General features: G+C 37.8%; 1 protein-coding gene across 1 annotated transcript in view; it reads right to left on the bottom strand.

Moving 5' to 3' along the window:
• Positions 1–14831, bottom strand: part of PARD3B (par-3 family cell polarity regulator beta) — a 1010919-nt gene that overhangs the window by 417892 nt on the left and 578196 nt on the right. The window lies entirely within an intron of this gene.

The following is a 14831-nucleotide window of genomic DNA, read 5'->3' as shown; positions in this document are numbered from 1 at the left end:
GGTGGAGTCATGCCACTTGAAACGCCCCATAAGTGTTTGGAAATTCAGCAGAATGTATTCATTAAAGAGGCTGGATATTACGTACGGGAACTTCGGTACCAGAAAACGCCTCAGAGATCATGTGATCCCAATAACTTCATTTTGCAGATGAAGAAACAAATCTTGGTGTAGAAATATGCTCACATTTGAGGACAATATTTGGCTTGTATAATTTAAAACACATCTTTCACATGGAAGCAGTGTTATTGATCAAGATTGTCAACTGGATACAGAGCACTGAAAAAATATTATCTTAAAGTTAGGGAAATGTGATTTATAATGAGTATCACTAAATTACATTTCACTTTGTCCAATTCATGCCTCAGGCTTGCTTCTTTGGGTAGTATAACTCAGTGGCAATCAGTTTTTGAACTCAAACAAAAACAATAATGCATAACAAATATTTGTGTGCTCTTTGCCAAATGACACTTGGCCACGAGCACAACTATTCGCAAAAAACAACAACAAAAAAATACAGATACATGGCTGTAACAGCCACACTTGGGGTTCAAGTATCCAGGGAGAAGCATAAGGTTAATCATATTTGGCCCCTGATGTTTTCAAATATACAGGAGTGAGAACAGAAAAGTGCTGTCCACAGGATAACCTCTGCAGGTGCCCCTCCTGCGTCCCTCTCCAGCTGGCAGAAATGTGAGATTGGGCCACAGTGTTTAACTGGAAAATTTGAAAATAAGATAGGCCTGGAAACCTTTCAACTCATTCTAGGTCGGTAGTTCTTCCTGTCTGTAATTATGTCTAGGAACTCTCATCTTAGGGTCACTTTGAGGGACCCTTATGTAAAACTGCATATTGTAAAAATTGCTGTGGATGTCTGAATGTCAGTCACCAAATAACAACTATAAAATCAGAAGTAGCAAAGAACCCATAATTAAAACAGGATTAAGAGGCTGATCATAGCCAGATCCACTGACCCAGTATTTTCAACTCCTACCAAAATGGAGAAAACCCATGTCAAACTTAAAAGAAATTTAAGTTTCTTCATTTAATTTAATTTCATTGTAAATGAAGTTAGCTACAAAAATTTTGACAATAGATGATTTCAAAGAAATGAAACCTTATTGCTTAATTTAATAAACCTATTATAAGTTATTTCTTTTAACTCATACTATTATCTGAGAAACAAATCCCATTATTTGATTCAAACTAGCTGTCCTTTTTTCCCCCCCATGGGAATGTCATAGCTAAATACTGAACATAAATTATTAGCCTTCATCTTTGTTTTCCAGAATTTCCTATTTAGAATCCATAACATTTGATAATCATTTATGTTTCCAGGTCTCTCTGGGGTTTGGTTAATTTCAGTCTGATAAAGTTCCACTGAATTAAAGTATAAATTAAAGAAAAGGTGTTCTTCCTAGAAGTTTGTGAACACCATTTTAGGGAAAGACTAAAAGCTTCTCTGGCTTTTTTTCTTCTATATGTTTATTTATGGCTTTTGAGAAAGACAGCATGAGCAGGGGAGGGGCAGAGAGAGAAAGGGAGAGAGAAAATCTCAAGTAGGTTCCACCGTCAGCACAGAGCCTAAGGTGGGACTCGATCCCACGACCCTGGGATCATGACCTGAGCTGAAATCAAGAGTCAAACACCCAACTGACTGAGCCACCCAGGTGCCCCAAAGCTGTAACTGGCTGTGATCAATTAATCGTAAACACCATTACACTCACACCAGCCATGGCTTTTTATCTCCTAGAGACGAAGTGACACAAGGGCAGATTTTGCTTGAGTAATACCTTCAAACCATTTTATTCTGTAATCAAATCCAATTTCTTTGGCAACTGTGTTTAATTAAGATTGACATTCATACTTGTACTAACATCTTTCGTTTATTACAGACACGGTAAAAACAAAATAGAAACCAAGTTATATTATTTATGGCTATGTTTTAATTTTTGTATGTGTGTGTTATTTTTCTTTAAGTTTTTATTTTAATTCCAGTTGGTTAACATACAGTGTTATATTAGCTCCAGGGGTACAGTACTGTGATTCAACAATTCCATATATTACCCTGTGCTCATCACAACAAGTATCCTCTTAATCACCATCATTTAATTAACCGATCCCCACACCCACTTCCTCTCTGGTAACCATCAGTTTTCTCTCTATAGTTAAGAGTCTGTTTCTTGGTTTGTTCTTCTCTCTTTCTTTTTCCCTTTTCTCATTTGTTCTTTTCTTAAAATCCACACATGAGTGAAATCATATGGCCTTTGTCTTTCTCTGATTTATTTCACTTAGCACAATACACCCTACCTTCATCCATATCATTGCAAATGGCAAGATTTCACTCTTTTTGATGGTTGAGTATTATTCCATTATATATATACATACACCACATCTCCTTTATCCATTCATCAGTAGATGGACATTTGGGCTATTTCCATAGTTTGTCTATTATTGATAATGCTGCTATAAACGTGAGGCCGCATGTATCCCTTTGAATTAGTATTTTTGTATACTTTGGATAAACACCTAGTAGTGCATTGCTGGATTATAGGGTAGGTCTGTTTTTAACCTTTTTTTGGAACCTCCACACTGTTTGCAGAATGGCTGCACCAATTTGCATTCCTACCAACACAGCAAGATTTGCCTTTTAAGTCCCTGATACCCAACAGTCAGAAATATAACAACAACAAAAAATCTGGTAGCTAACAATGGTTCCAAGTACTTTACACATATTAGTATACTTACTCTTCATAATAACCCTATGAGGATTATTATCATACCCATTTTATAGATTAGAAGACTGAAACGTACAGGGGATAAGTACTTACAGTCCATCAGACTTGACAGTGTTGGAAGCTATGTGAGGCCCAGTCAGCATTGTTCCTGTGTAGACTCTTAACTGCTATGTCTCAACCTCTGTGAACCACTATGACTTGGCCTAGCCACAAGAAACTCCAAGACAGATTCTCACAATGACAGTAAGACATCATGCAATTTTACATCCTCTACTCAAGTATAGTTATATTTTATCCCTTTTTTACACTTTATCAGGCTCAAGCCATAATTAGTGGGCTCTCATAATAGCAAATTATTATTGCTATTCACCCAATAGTGAAGGAAGCCATTACAGTAGTTAGCATAGCCATTTCCTCTATTAGAAATAAATGTCCCTTTACCTAATGTACAAAAAAAATCAATATGCTGAATGCCTTCCTCCAATAATCTTGGTTCAACTAGGAACTCTAAAAGTTAAGCTAAAATCTTGCCAGACAACATTTTTTAGAAGGATGAAAAGAGGTATAAAGGCCTTACAAATGTCCCAAATGCAGGACCTTAGTCACTGGAGAAGCCCAAAAGGTCCTCTCTTGCTTTCTATGTTTCATGCTGTATTGGGAGTATTCCTTGCTTTTTCTACTTACAATTATCCAGAGGGGGGGAAAAATCCAGATGCAAGCCTGGCATAACAAAGGAAATCTTGTGAATTTCATTCATTTTTTTTTCTTTTCATTATTTCTTATTCTTTGCTACTAGAGGCCATGCCTCTAGATACAAAGTCCGTGAGCTCCTAGATCCAGGCCCATGATGGATGCCTACATGCCCCTAGTGTGTACGTCTAGACCTCATGCTCTAGCATGTTCCCAGGATCAGTCTTTCAGGGTCCACAACTAAAGCTTTCTGGGTCTGATATTTGGGTCTGACAATGCTTTGTTGTGGACTGTCCTATGCATTAAAGGATAGTCGGCAGAATCCTTGGCTACTACCCACGAGATGCCAGTAGTACCTCCTTCCCCAGTTACGACAACCCAGAATGCCTTCAGACATTGCCAAAAGTCTCCCGGGCTCAAAATCGCCTCCAGTTGAAAACCACTGCCCTGAATTAACAATTGCCAAGAATAGTGAAGTTTAAGGCAAGTAGGGTTCAGAAAGTATTTGGAACTGCAATGTTGCCTGCGGGTATGTTCTCAACTACCAGAAAGGAGTGGCAGTGAAAATCCCTACAACTGACTAAGTCTTAGGCTCACAGGTTCGTGACTGACCACTTAGTTGGTAATAGAATTCTGCACTTAATTATGTCTCTGGTTAGAAGGCAGCTAATTTTTCGGAGGCAGAAATATGATCTTTGGGGGGATTAACAGAGTAGGAAAAATGATAAATACTGAATTTATTGGTACATATACAAAATGCTGACTTTTATTAATATAACCCAGAAGACAAATTTAGCTTATCAAGTGGTGTTTGTTAGGTTAGTTATGCTTATATATATGCTGTTTTGTACTTTTTCATTTATTGAAAATCATAGACATATAAAATAGTATGAACATAAAGACTTCTCATGTGAGAATATAACGTGAAGTATAATAGCTTATGTGTACAGCATATTTCAATTCTATAACATATACACTGTATACATACTCAGACACCTACCCATTTATCTGTTACCTACCTGCCCCACAACCCCACCCCATCTATCTGCATATGTGCAGATGTCTGCACAGAAAACAACAACAACAACCCGGTTATCTACTGCACTGCAATATGGACTACTGTTTCCTTCTTTATAATTTTCTGTTTTCTAAATATTTATCCATAATTATAAAAAGATAAATGCTTTTAAAAGGAATTCATGAAGGCACAAGAACCATTTGCTGTATTACTGCATTGGCAACTAAAAAGATATAAACACATCTCTATAATGACACACACACTCTTTTACACATACACACACATTTTCTAACACTACATATGCTACATATAATATGTATTACCCTATAAAACTATATAATATATGGTGTGTATATGTATTCTATATATGTACATGTATGCACATGTGTAGTATATTTATAACCTCTCTTAGAATAACCAATGATTTTCATTTACTAAATCTGATGGTCAACTATCACCTTTTATCTCTCTAGATCTGCAGGAGCATTAGACCAAATTGATGAAGTCCTACGTTTTGAGATACTTTCTTTTCTTGGTCCTAGGACATCACTCTCTTACAGTTCACCTGCCACTTCCTGGTATACTCTTGCCATTCCCTTTGCCGATTCTTCCCCATCTCACCAATCTATAAATACTAGTGTCCTAGGAATCAATCATCTGACCTTTTCTTTCCCATCCTCACTTTTTTTTTTTTTACTTATTTTTGAGAGAGAGGGGAGACAGAGCACAAGTGGGGGAGGGGCAGAGAGAGAGGCAGACACAGAATCTGAAGCAGGCTCCAGGCTCTGAGCTGTTAGCACAGATCCGGATGTGGGTCTCAAACCGCGAGATCATGACCTGAGCCGAAGTCAGACACTTAACCCACTGAGCCACCCAGGCGCCCGTCCCATCCTCACTTTTGAAGTTACCCCCACCTAATTTCATTTTTTTAAAATATCATTTACACGCTCAGGGGTCACAAATTCCTACCTGCACCTCTCTCCCCTAAACTAGATTCACATAACCAATTCTCTAGTAAGTAACTCTATTAGGATTTCTACCTTGAAACTATCATGTCCAAATAGATCATCCCTTAAACCTGTTCCTCCTGAACAAGTAAATGGCAATTGTATTCTTCCAGATATTCAAGCAAGAGACCTCAATGTCATTGCTGACTTCCTTCTTATCTCACACTCTGCATCCAACCCATCAGCAACTCCTGTCAGCTCTACTTTAAACACACCCAGAATCTAGCACTCTTAGCATCTGGGTCAGCACTGCTTCTCACCTGACACTCTCTTGTACTAGTGCCTCCTTTCTGCCTCCTTGCTTCCACTATTCTCCTCTTCAGGCTATTTCTCAACACAGCAGCTAGAGTGGTCCCATGAAAATAAATACTCAAATACTTCTAGTGACTTCCCATCTCATTCAGAGAAAATACCAATGTCCTACAAACCCTACATAAGTGTCCTGACTCTTCTCTCTGCTCATCTCTCCTACTACTTGCCCTATGTCTTCTGCAATGCCCTGCTTCTTTTCTTTACTACAACCTTCATGCTTCTGCCCCAAGACCTTTGCCTCACCTCTTCTCTCTGCTTTAAATACCCCTTCCTTAGACTCCTGCAGACCTCCTTCTCTCACTTCCTTCAATTCTCTGTTCAAATGTCAATTTATCAGTGAAGGCTTCCCTGACCATTCAGTTTCAAATTGCTTTAATTCTCTCTCAATATAACCCGACCCATGTCCACCATCCTGCTTTTTCTCCACAGTATTTATTGCATATTGTATACTTGCTTGCTTATTTGTTTTTAATAGGGTCTCTTGAAAGCAGGGACTTTTATATTATTCTGATTCTTTTTCCACCAGTGTACTGCCAGTGCTTAAAACAGTGCCAGACTCGGGGCACCTGGGTGGCTCAGTCGGTTGAGCATCATGACTTCGGCTCGGGTCATGTTCTCATGGTTTGTGAGTTCAAGCTCCGTGTCAGGCTCTGTGCTGACAACTCACAGCCTGGAGCCTATTTCGGATTCTGTTTCCCTCTCTCTCTACCCCTCCCCCACTTACACTTGGTCTCTCTCTCTCAAAAATAAACATAAAACAAAACAAAACAAAACAGTGCCATACTCAAAAACTGGCACTGGATAACTATTTGTTGAATTGATTAATATATAGATAAAGGTAGATATAGATGTGTGTGTCCAACAGTATGTGCCTGTGTGTATGTATGTATCTGTAAATATGTTTTTGTGGGATTATATACATATATATGCAAATATATAAATTGCTGGCATCACATTTGATTCCTACCATTGCAGATTTCATTAATTTAAATGTTTATACAAGTTAGCTTTTACATGAAAGATAGTTTACAATAAAAATAATGCTTTTTATAAAACACAAAGTATCACAGTTTTAAGAAACCTTAAAAGTCACCTAATCCAATTTCCCTTTTCCCTTTATACCACACTTCCTGTTTGAGGAGAGATGATAACCTAGCTCAGCTTCAGCATCAAATCCTCAGTGAAGGCACAAAGATGTGTCATTGCTACCAATTTGTGATGAACATCGGATTATTCATAATTTTATTTTTTTAAATTTCTTTTTTTTCAACGTTTATTTTTGAGACAGAGAGAGACAGAGCCTGAACGGGGGAGGGGCAGAGAGAGAAGGAGACACAGAATCGGAAACAGGCTCCAGGCTCCGAGCCATCAGCCCAGAGCCCGACGCGGGGCTCGAACTCCCGGACCGCGAGATCATGACCTGGCTGAAGTCGGACGCTTAACCGACTGCGCCACCCAGGCGCCCCAAGATTATTCATAATTTTAAATTGTAGCATGTGACTATTTTAAGCGAATACTGCAAAAAGTGATATTCATGGTATATTTCATCAAGTTTGGGAACCAGTGTGATCCAGTACCCAAAACTACATCATCCATCTTTCTATTTGCCCTTCCATCCAAGCACATACATTTACGCACACACGCACGTAAAAACAAAAGTTTCATGAGACGATACTTAAGCAGAGTACGATGCGTTTTAATATTTTCTACGCTATCTTATTTTTAATTTGGTCACAATCGTCTACATTAGTTTCATCATCCAATACTAGAACATGTTTTCAATTTGGGAAACACTGAAATTGTATGTGTACACACACACACACACACATTTTTATTAAATAAAAAAAAATAAATTAAATTGAAAACCAAATGGTGAGTAAAATGTTAACTGTCTTATCTTTCCCAATTTTTATAAGCCATTTTAATGTTTTATCCTAACTACCCCTAATCTTAACTAATCCTTTGATCTCTTTTACGCAAACTTTTTCAAGTTCTTATAGCTGTTGTTCTGTTATCATCCTAATTATATATATCTCCCTTTCTCCCTCCCACCCAGGTATGCCTTTTCCTATTTTTCCATTCCTTCACTTTGTTCTCTGTAATACTATCTCTACTCCCAAGCACAATGAATAATAACCTGTAAGAGCTGGAATACAGAAATGAGATTGGTCCATTCTGGCCTGAGTGGCAAGAGTCACTCTGCAAACCACAGTGATCCAACCAAATTTTTATCAAGTATCTACTATGTACTACCAACACTGTTAATATGAAACGGCTGGAATATAACTGGCAAAAAGTTTGTTGAACAATATGGGAGGACCTCTCTGTTTTGTTCGCAGTATTATCTGGAGAGGAAATGTATGATTTAAGAACAGGAAAGGGGGAGCCTGGGTGGCTCAGTGGGTTAAGCGTCCGACTTTGGCTCTCAGGTTGTGATCTTGTGGTGTGTGGGTTCGGTTCCCGCGTGGGGCTCTGTGCTGACAGCTCGGAGCCTGGAGCCTGCTTTGGATTTTGTGTCTCCCTCTCTCTGCCCCTGCCCCGCTCAGTGTCTCAAAAATGAATAAACATTAAAAAAAATTAAAAAAAATAGGAAAGAAGCAGAAGAATCTATATAGTTGGACACTGGGAGATATACTAACCATGTTTATCAAACAAATAACAAAAGTAATTACTTGGCGTGAGAAGAGGAAAGCGAGGCAGGAAGACGGATGAGTTGCAAGGCATCTGTATTATTAGCTTAAGAGTATCCCAAATAGGGCCATCTCTGGAATCGCAAATGTTCTTGTACTGCAAAGCAGCACTTGATCCATGTGTGCAAGTGGTAATAAAACAGCCTTCCAAAGCCCCAGGGGAATCCACCAGACTGCAGTGCCAGTGTTCAATTTCTCAGAAGCCCAGGTCAGACCTGAAAGCATCCATGCTGAACCTTGTATGGCCCTCATTTCATTAAATGCCGTGCTCTCGACTCAGCACAAGCAAGCTCTGGATGTCTTTGCCTCGCCTCCCAAATGTGTAATTAGTTTGTGTTGTGAGCAGCTTACTTTATGCAAGAGTTATGATTCACATGCAATCATTCTGTCAAGTACCAAAACTCAAACAAAAGGCCTTTAAAGGAAGAAAATGAATAATTTTTTCTTATATAAAGCAAAAGCCATACCTAACAACTCTGCGAGGATGTTTTATAGTAAGCTTAAGCACTGTTAACTTTTGCCTAAGTAAATTCTAAGGCATTTAAGGTGATATAACTTTTCCTATAGCGGAATAAATTTTCACAACAGTGAAAGGATAAGATACCTGCAAAACACGTAATTTTCTGAATTTTTAAAATTTTCTGAAAAAGTATGGATAGCTATTACAAGCATGACAGGTTTTTGGCCAATTGGATTATATAAAATTCAGAATGTATCACCCTAGAGTAGGGATGAGAGACTCCTACCAACAGCTGAGAGGCATTCTATTTTAGATTGTACTTTTCAGAGAGTAAAGATGGCAAGAGATGGGCAGGCACATGCAAAGGTAAATGGTGATCCAAGGATGATCATTTCAATCAATGGTAAAGGACTTTCCCTCCAACTGTTGCTAATATATACATGAAATCAGCAGAACTCTTGGTTATTTACAAGTAGACATTAAATAATCTTCGGGATTATACTCTACTAAGTTTTTGACAAGCAACCCAACCAATGGAGGAAACTTTTTTTTTAATTAAAAAATGTTTTAATTCATTTTATTCATTTTGAAGGACGAGTAGAGAGAGAATCCCAAGCAGGTTTTGCACTGTCAGCGCAGAGCCCACGACGGGGCGGGGCTCAAACCCATGAACCGTGAGATCATGACCTGTGCGGAAATCAAGAGGCAGGTGCTCAACTGACTGAGCCACCCAGGCACCCCAATGGAGGCAACTTTTTAAATGCAGGCTCATTACAGGTAGCTCAATAATCTATATTTTAACTATATGCCCTTACGTGGTTTCCTTAAGTAAATATTCATCCATTTTTAAATACTTTTTAACCAAAGACCTGAATAAAGAAAATCCTATAAAATATTTGTAATTGAGACACTTTTTTCCTGTTTTTTGATATCCATTTCCTGGAAAGGATGAAGAAGGAAACTACTGAACACAAAAGCTCATTTCTGACTGCACTTATAAAACAACAACAATAACAACAAAAAACAATTTTCTTTAAGTAAAGGATTAATCTAATACCAGGAAACAAATGCCCAAAAAATGGCCATTCTTTATTGTCTGCTCACTATAAAGGTGCATTGATGTAATACAAAGTCAGAGATTAAAACTAACAAAAGTAAAGCAAGTCAAAGTTAAGATTCCTAGAGCAATCCTTTGTTCCCTCCTACTTAGAGTATTACTTGAAAGATCAGCATATTCAACAGTTTAGTAACACGGGCAATTCTTTTTCACTTTTCTGATAAAGACCAAGAAATGAATACATTTTGCATCAGGAAGAGTAGTGTAAATGAATATTTTACAATTCAGACAGCATGGAGTTTTTATAAAACTAGAACCTGCTTTGTTAACATGGAGAAGCAATAGGTCTTTCTTGTTTTGTGTTTATTCTTCCCTGTTAGAAGTGAACCTGATTAAAATGTTTTAAACCTTTTACAGGCAGTAATTCACTGGTTAAAACACAAGAGTACATGCTTTTATATGAGTATAAGATTCAAGAACAAACAACGTGATTGTTAAAAATATATATATATACTATATGAATATGTATATAATGAATATATATTTAATATATATACTAAATATATATTTAGTATATAAATTATTTAAATATTTTATAAATTTAAAAATCTACAAAGGAAGCATAGTGGGCCTAATTCTTAGAGGAGCAGACCCATTCGAAAAGCTGGATTCCTAAGCGAAACACTTCCCCTATCTTTGCCATCACAAATACTCTGCGTGCTAAGCTACCTGCATTTAATGGCTTGAAAAGACAACACAGCTATCCAGACAAAAGCTAAACATAAATAAAAAAGACCACACCGGTTATGATGCCTGCTTCACTCACAGCCTGTCCATTGCTCAGGTGAGGACTCACTGAATAGGTGGTGCCCTTTGGCTCCGAGACAGTCAGTCCATAGGCAGTGGGCTAATGCTTGTTGAGTGGGTCTTGCCCAAGGCCACGCCAATTAGGGAAGGTTTCAGAAACCACTAAACCAGTCAAACTGGCTCCTTCTAAGACTTGGATCAATGCAAGGTCTAATACACAGGGTCACAGTGATTGCAGGTGAGGAAAAATACCCTGATAGTTTCTATTACTAAAATTTCTAGGGAAAAGGTTTATTTTTAGGACTTCTCACTGCTTTTAAGAGGTTAATACATATTCCCTAATTCACTCCATCGTGGAACACATCTTTGCATGAAGTATATATTAGAGGAAAAGTATTCCCTACCATACACTTAAAGACATGCTGCTTTAGAGAACACAGGGAAGGTCAAGCTTGAAAGGAATGGAGCAGAGAACAGAGAAGGCTCGAGAAAGAGAAATCTTGTAGGTCATGAACAACGCCCTAGAAATACTTCCCAACCTCATGGTTAAGCTTTCCAGTTCCATTACTTTTGTGTCACACTTCTGTGTACATGTCATATGCCCCAATCAGCATCAACAACAACAAAGTATCATAGAAGGAAAGTATAGACTCATGCCAGGCTTCCAAAGATCTAGAACAAGGAGCATATTTTAGAGCCCTGATTCCCTAAAGGGGGAAAAATGACATTTAGTTTCCTTATGAGACATTAATTTATTTTTATTTTTGGTTTTTAGTTTTGGATTGGGAAATTTCTGCAGTCGGTTTAAAGACAATGGATTACAGGTTGTTTTCGCTGGGATTTTAGGAAGTGTTATGGTCACAGAATAAGATCTCAAGCCACTAGAGTAAAATTATAAAAATGTCTAACACCCACCATTCTGAGTATATGTGTCATTATTCAGGACATAATGACTCTTAGTAAAGATAATACAGCTTTCTTCCCAATCAAGAATTCTAAAGGCACAGATTATGGATGTGTTACCTACATTTTCTCTACAAGACCCAATAAATGTTCTTTCACTTGGAGGCCCAGAACTTTGAGGCGCAGAGAGTTCTGTTTATTAAAAGATGCTACCATGTAGTAGCAATACTATCATAGCCTCAAGAAAGTGGTATTTTTGTGGGGTCTGGAGGAGGGGGTAATCTGTTTGTTGGTTAAGATTTAAAAACAAATGATGAAAATATAACCATTTTAACCCTATCATTTTCTACAATGTTTGAGTTGCACCTAATGAGACTCCAGCTAGAAACCAATCCCCTTTAGAACACTACTAATGATAAATAATCCTAAATTCCAAGTAGAGATTGAGAAATCTCAGTGGGTAGCAACCATTTTAAATTCATAGTACATGTTTACTATTGTAATGAGAATGTTCTTACCATATATAATATGCCCTTTATATATGTAGATGAAGACATGTAATTTGCATTTTATATTAATTGCTCTATTAAAATTAATTTTCAGATAAAGGTGATTTTAAAACAAGAAGTCATTTATGTCCTGTAGAGTATGAAAATCCATCAAGATTAAAATGCAGATATATCTTCCCTATCCCGACTACTACAAGCAAATTGGGGAAAGAGGAAACCTACCCAGAGTTGATTAATGGGGAAATGTGTATCAGTCGGTTGCTGGCACAAAAGTGTTGCATAACAAATCGTAACCAAACTGGGATATGAACAATAAGGCATTTATTTCTAGCTCACATATCTGCAGGTTGCCTGGGGTTTGGATGATCTAGGCTGGGCTCAAGTAGGTTTGCCTTCAAAGTGTGGAGCAGGTACATGTTTGCTCCTTGTATCTGCCATCTTCCTTAGACCACTGGATATCTGAAACATGTTTCTCACATGTTGAAAGACAGGAATGCAACTATGAAAGCATCATTAAACTTTTGCTCACAAAACATCTGCTAACGTCTCATTGGCCAAATGAATTCACATGGCCAAGTCCACAGGCTATAGTTAAAAAAAGAACTATCCATACACATATAATGAGACTACAACAAGAAGATGGGTATATAAGGTTACTATTTGCAACTGAATTGAGACCAATAATCCCCTGTCCCAACTGACTGATGAGAGATACCAAGGGTTAATGATATATCATAGATTTTCTTTTAGTCATATCTTTCCTTTCCTTTGGTATCACATTTTCTGTATTCATCTGTTATCGTCTGAATGTTGGTGTTCCTCCCAAATTCATATGTTGAAATTCTAATCCCCAAAGTGATGGTATATAGAGGTAGGGCTTTTGGGAGGCAATTGTGTCATGGGGGTGGAACCCTCATGAGTGGAATTAACTTTATAAAAGAGACCCCAAAGAGCTCCCTAGACATGTTCACCATATAAAGACACAGCAGGAAGTCTGTGATCCTCAAGACATCCCTCACCTGATCATGCTGGCACCCTGATCTTGGGCATCCAGCCTCTAGAACTCTGAGAAATAAGTTTCCCTTGTGCATAAGGCACCAGACCTGTGGTATTGTTCTAGAAGCCCAAATGGACTAAGACACCATCCTAGAGACTGAACTTCAGAGTGGCTTCTGTGTCTGTGAGATTTGCCCAGGTAGAGGACGTAGGTAGCCTAGATCTGGGAAGAGTCCACCTCCCACCTCCATGCATTGTTCCTGCCAGGTTCTTAAAAGGGACTGTTCAGGTGGCCCCAGAGTCCTAAATAAATGGCTTAGGCTACTGAATATTGCCCTTCACTTTACATTATTCTTTTCCAGTATTCATCTTCCAAATGATCCTCTGCATTACTGTTTTTATATATATGTGAAAGCGGGACAAGGGTAAGGGAGCAATCTCTATGGCCTTAATTCCTGTAAAATCAGTGGGTAATTACAAGAAGTTTAAAAGTTCAGCACACTTCCAATCAGTATTTCCCTAGCTGTAAGTTGAGCAGGACTTCTTTCTTCCCTGAACTAATGGATCTTCATTTTCCAACAAAGTCAAGTATGCTTCAAAGACTAAACAAGGACGATCTCACTTCAGCTCATGCCTAAGGAATTTTTTTTTAATTAATCCATCACAGCCCCATTTTTACTTGCTGATACATGAAAAAGGAAGGCTCATCTAAGTACAGTGAGTGAATGAATCTTCTTAGTCAAGCATTTTCCTTATAGTACAGGCCTACAATTTTTATGATAATGAAATCAAGCATAAGAAAAAATATTTATTTTATATGTATGTGTGTGTGTGTAATGCAGAAATTATTTTCTGCAAAAGAAATTTTACAGTGAAGATATAATGGAATAAAAGACTCTTTACTTTACTTAATATCTCCAAACCCCCTTTGTGTCTCAGCATATAAACCAACTATTCCTTCCCTGATTTTATCAGTGAGAAAACAATTTGCCCTCCTCTGAACTCCACTTTACTTTCTTTTTCCCGTTGTTGTGATTCTCATCACTTTTTCTATTCTTACGATTATTTCCCGGCATGTATGTCTTAACTCTGCTCTACTGTTGTGATCTCATCAAAGGCAGGAATTCTATTTAATTCAACTCTGAACCCAGTTTAGCATCCGGTACAATGCATACGTACAAAAAATATTTGTAACAGGGTGACTTCATAAGTTATTTTGTTGATACTTCTCTGCCACAAAATTAATTTAATTAATTGTTACAACAATTAAATGTCTCTTCTTTGGATGGGTTTCTCTGTACCTAAAACTCATTCTTTCATCTCCTCCCACTTTGACACCTACTGGCAAACTCCTACTAACCCATCAAAGCACATCTCAAGTGTCACCTGCTCTTTGTGCCTGTGCCCTCATCTAGGTCTCCTTAGGACTCTACACATAATAATAACATTATATCATGTTTTTTTAAATTATTATATAAATCTTTAAGGGCCTCAAGCACAACAAGGGCCATTCCATTCATATTTCCATCACTAGCACCTATCCCAGTGCATGCCCGAGAACAGTCCATGGTAAGTATTATTTAACGGGCATTGCTGATAAGTGCTGGATCAGTTAATTCTGCAATTATAGTTCAATATGGGCCATGG

This window comes from Lynx canadensis, chromosome C1, assembly GCF_007474595.2.
Source record: "Lynx canadensis isolate LIC74 chromosome C1, mLynCan4.pri.v2, whole genome shotgun sequence".
In the NCBI taxonomy this organism is placed as follows: domain Eukaryota; kingdom Metazoa; phylum Chordata; class Mammalia; order Carnivora; family Felidae; genus Lynx; species Lynx canadensis.
Note: the sequence above shows the minus strand (reverse complement) of the source record. Positions and strands in the feature narration are given on the sequence as shown.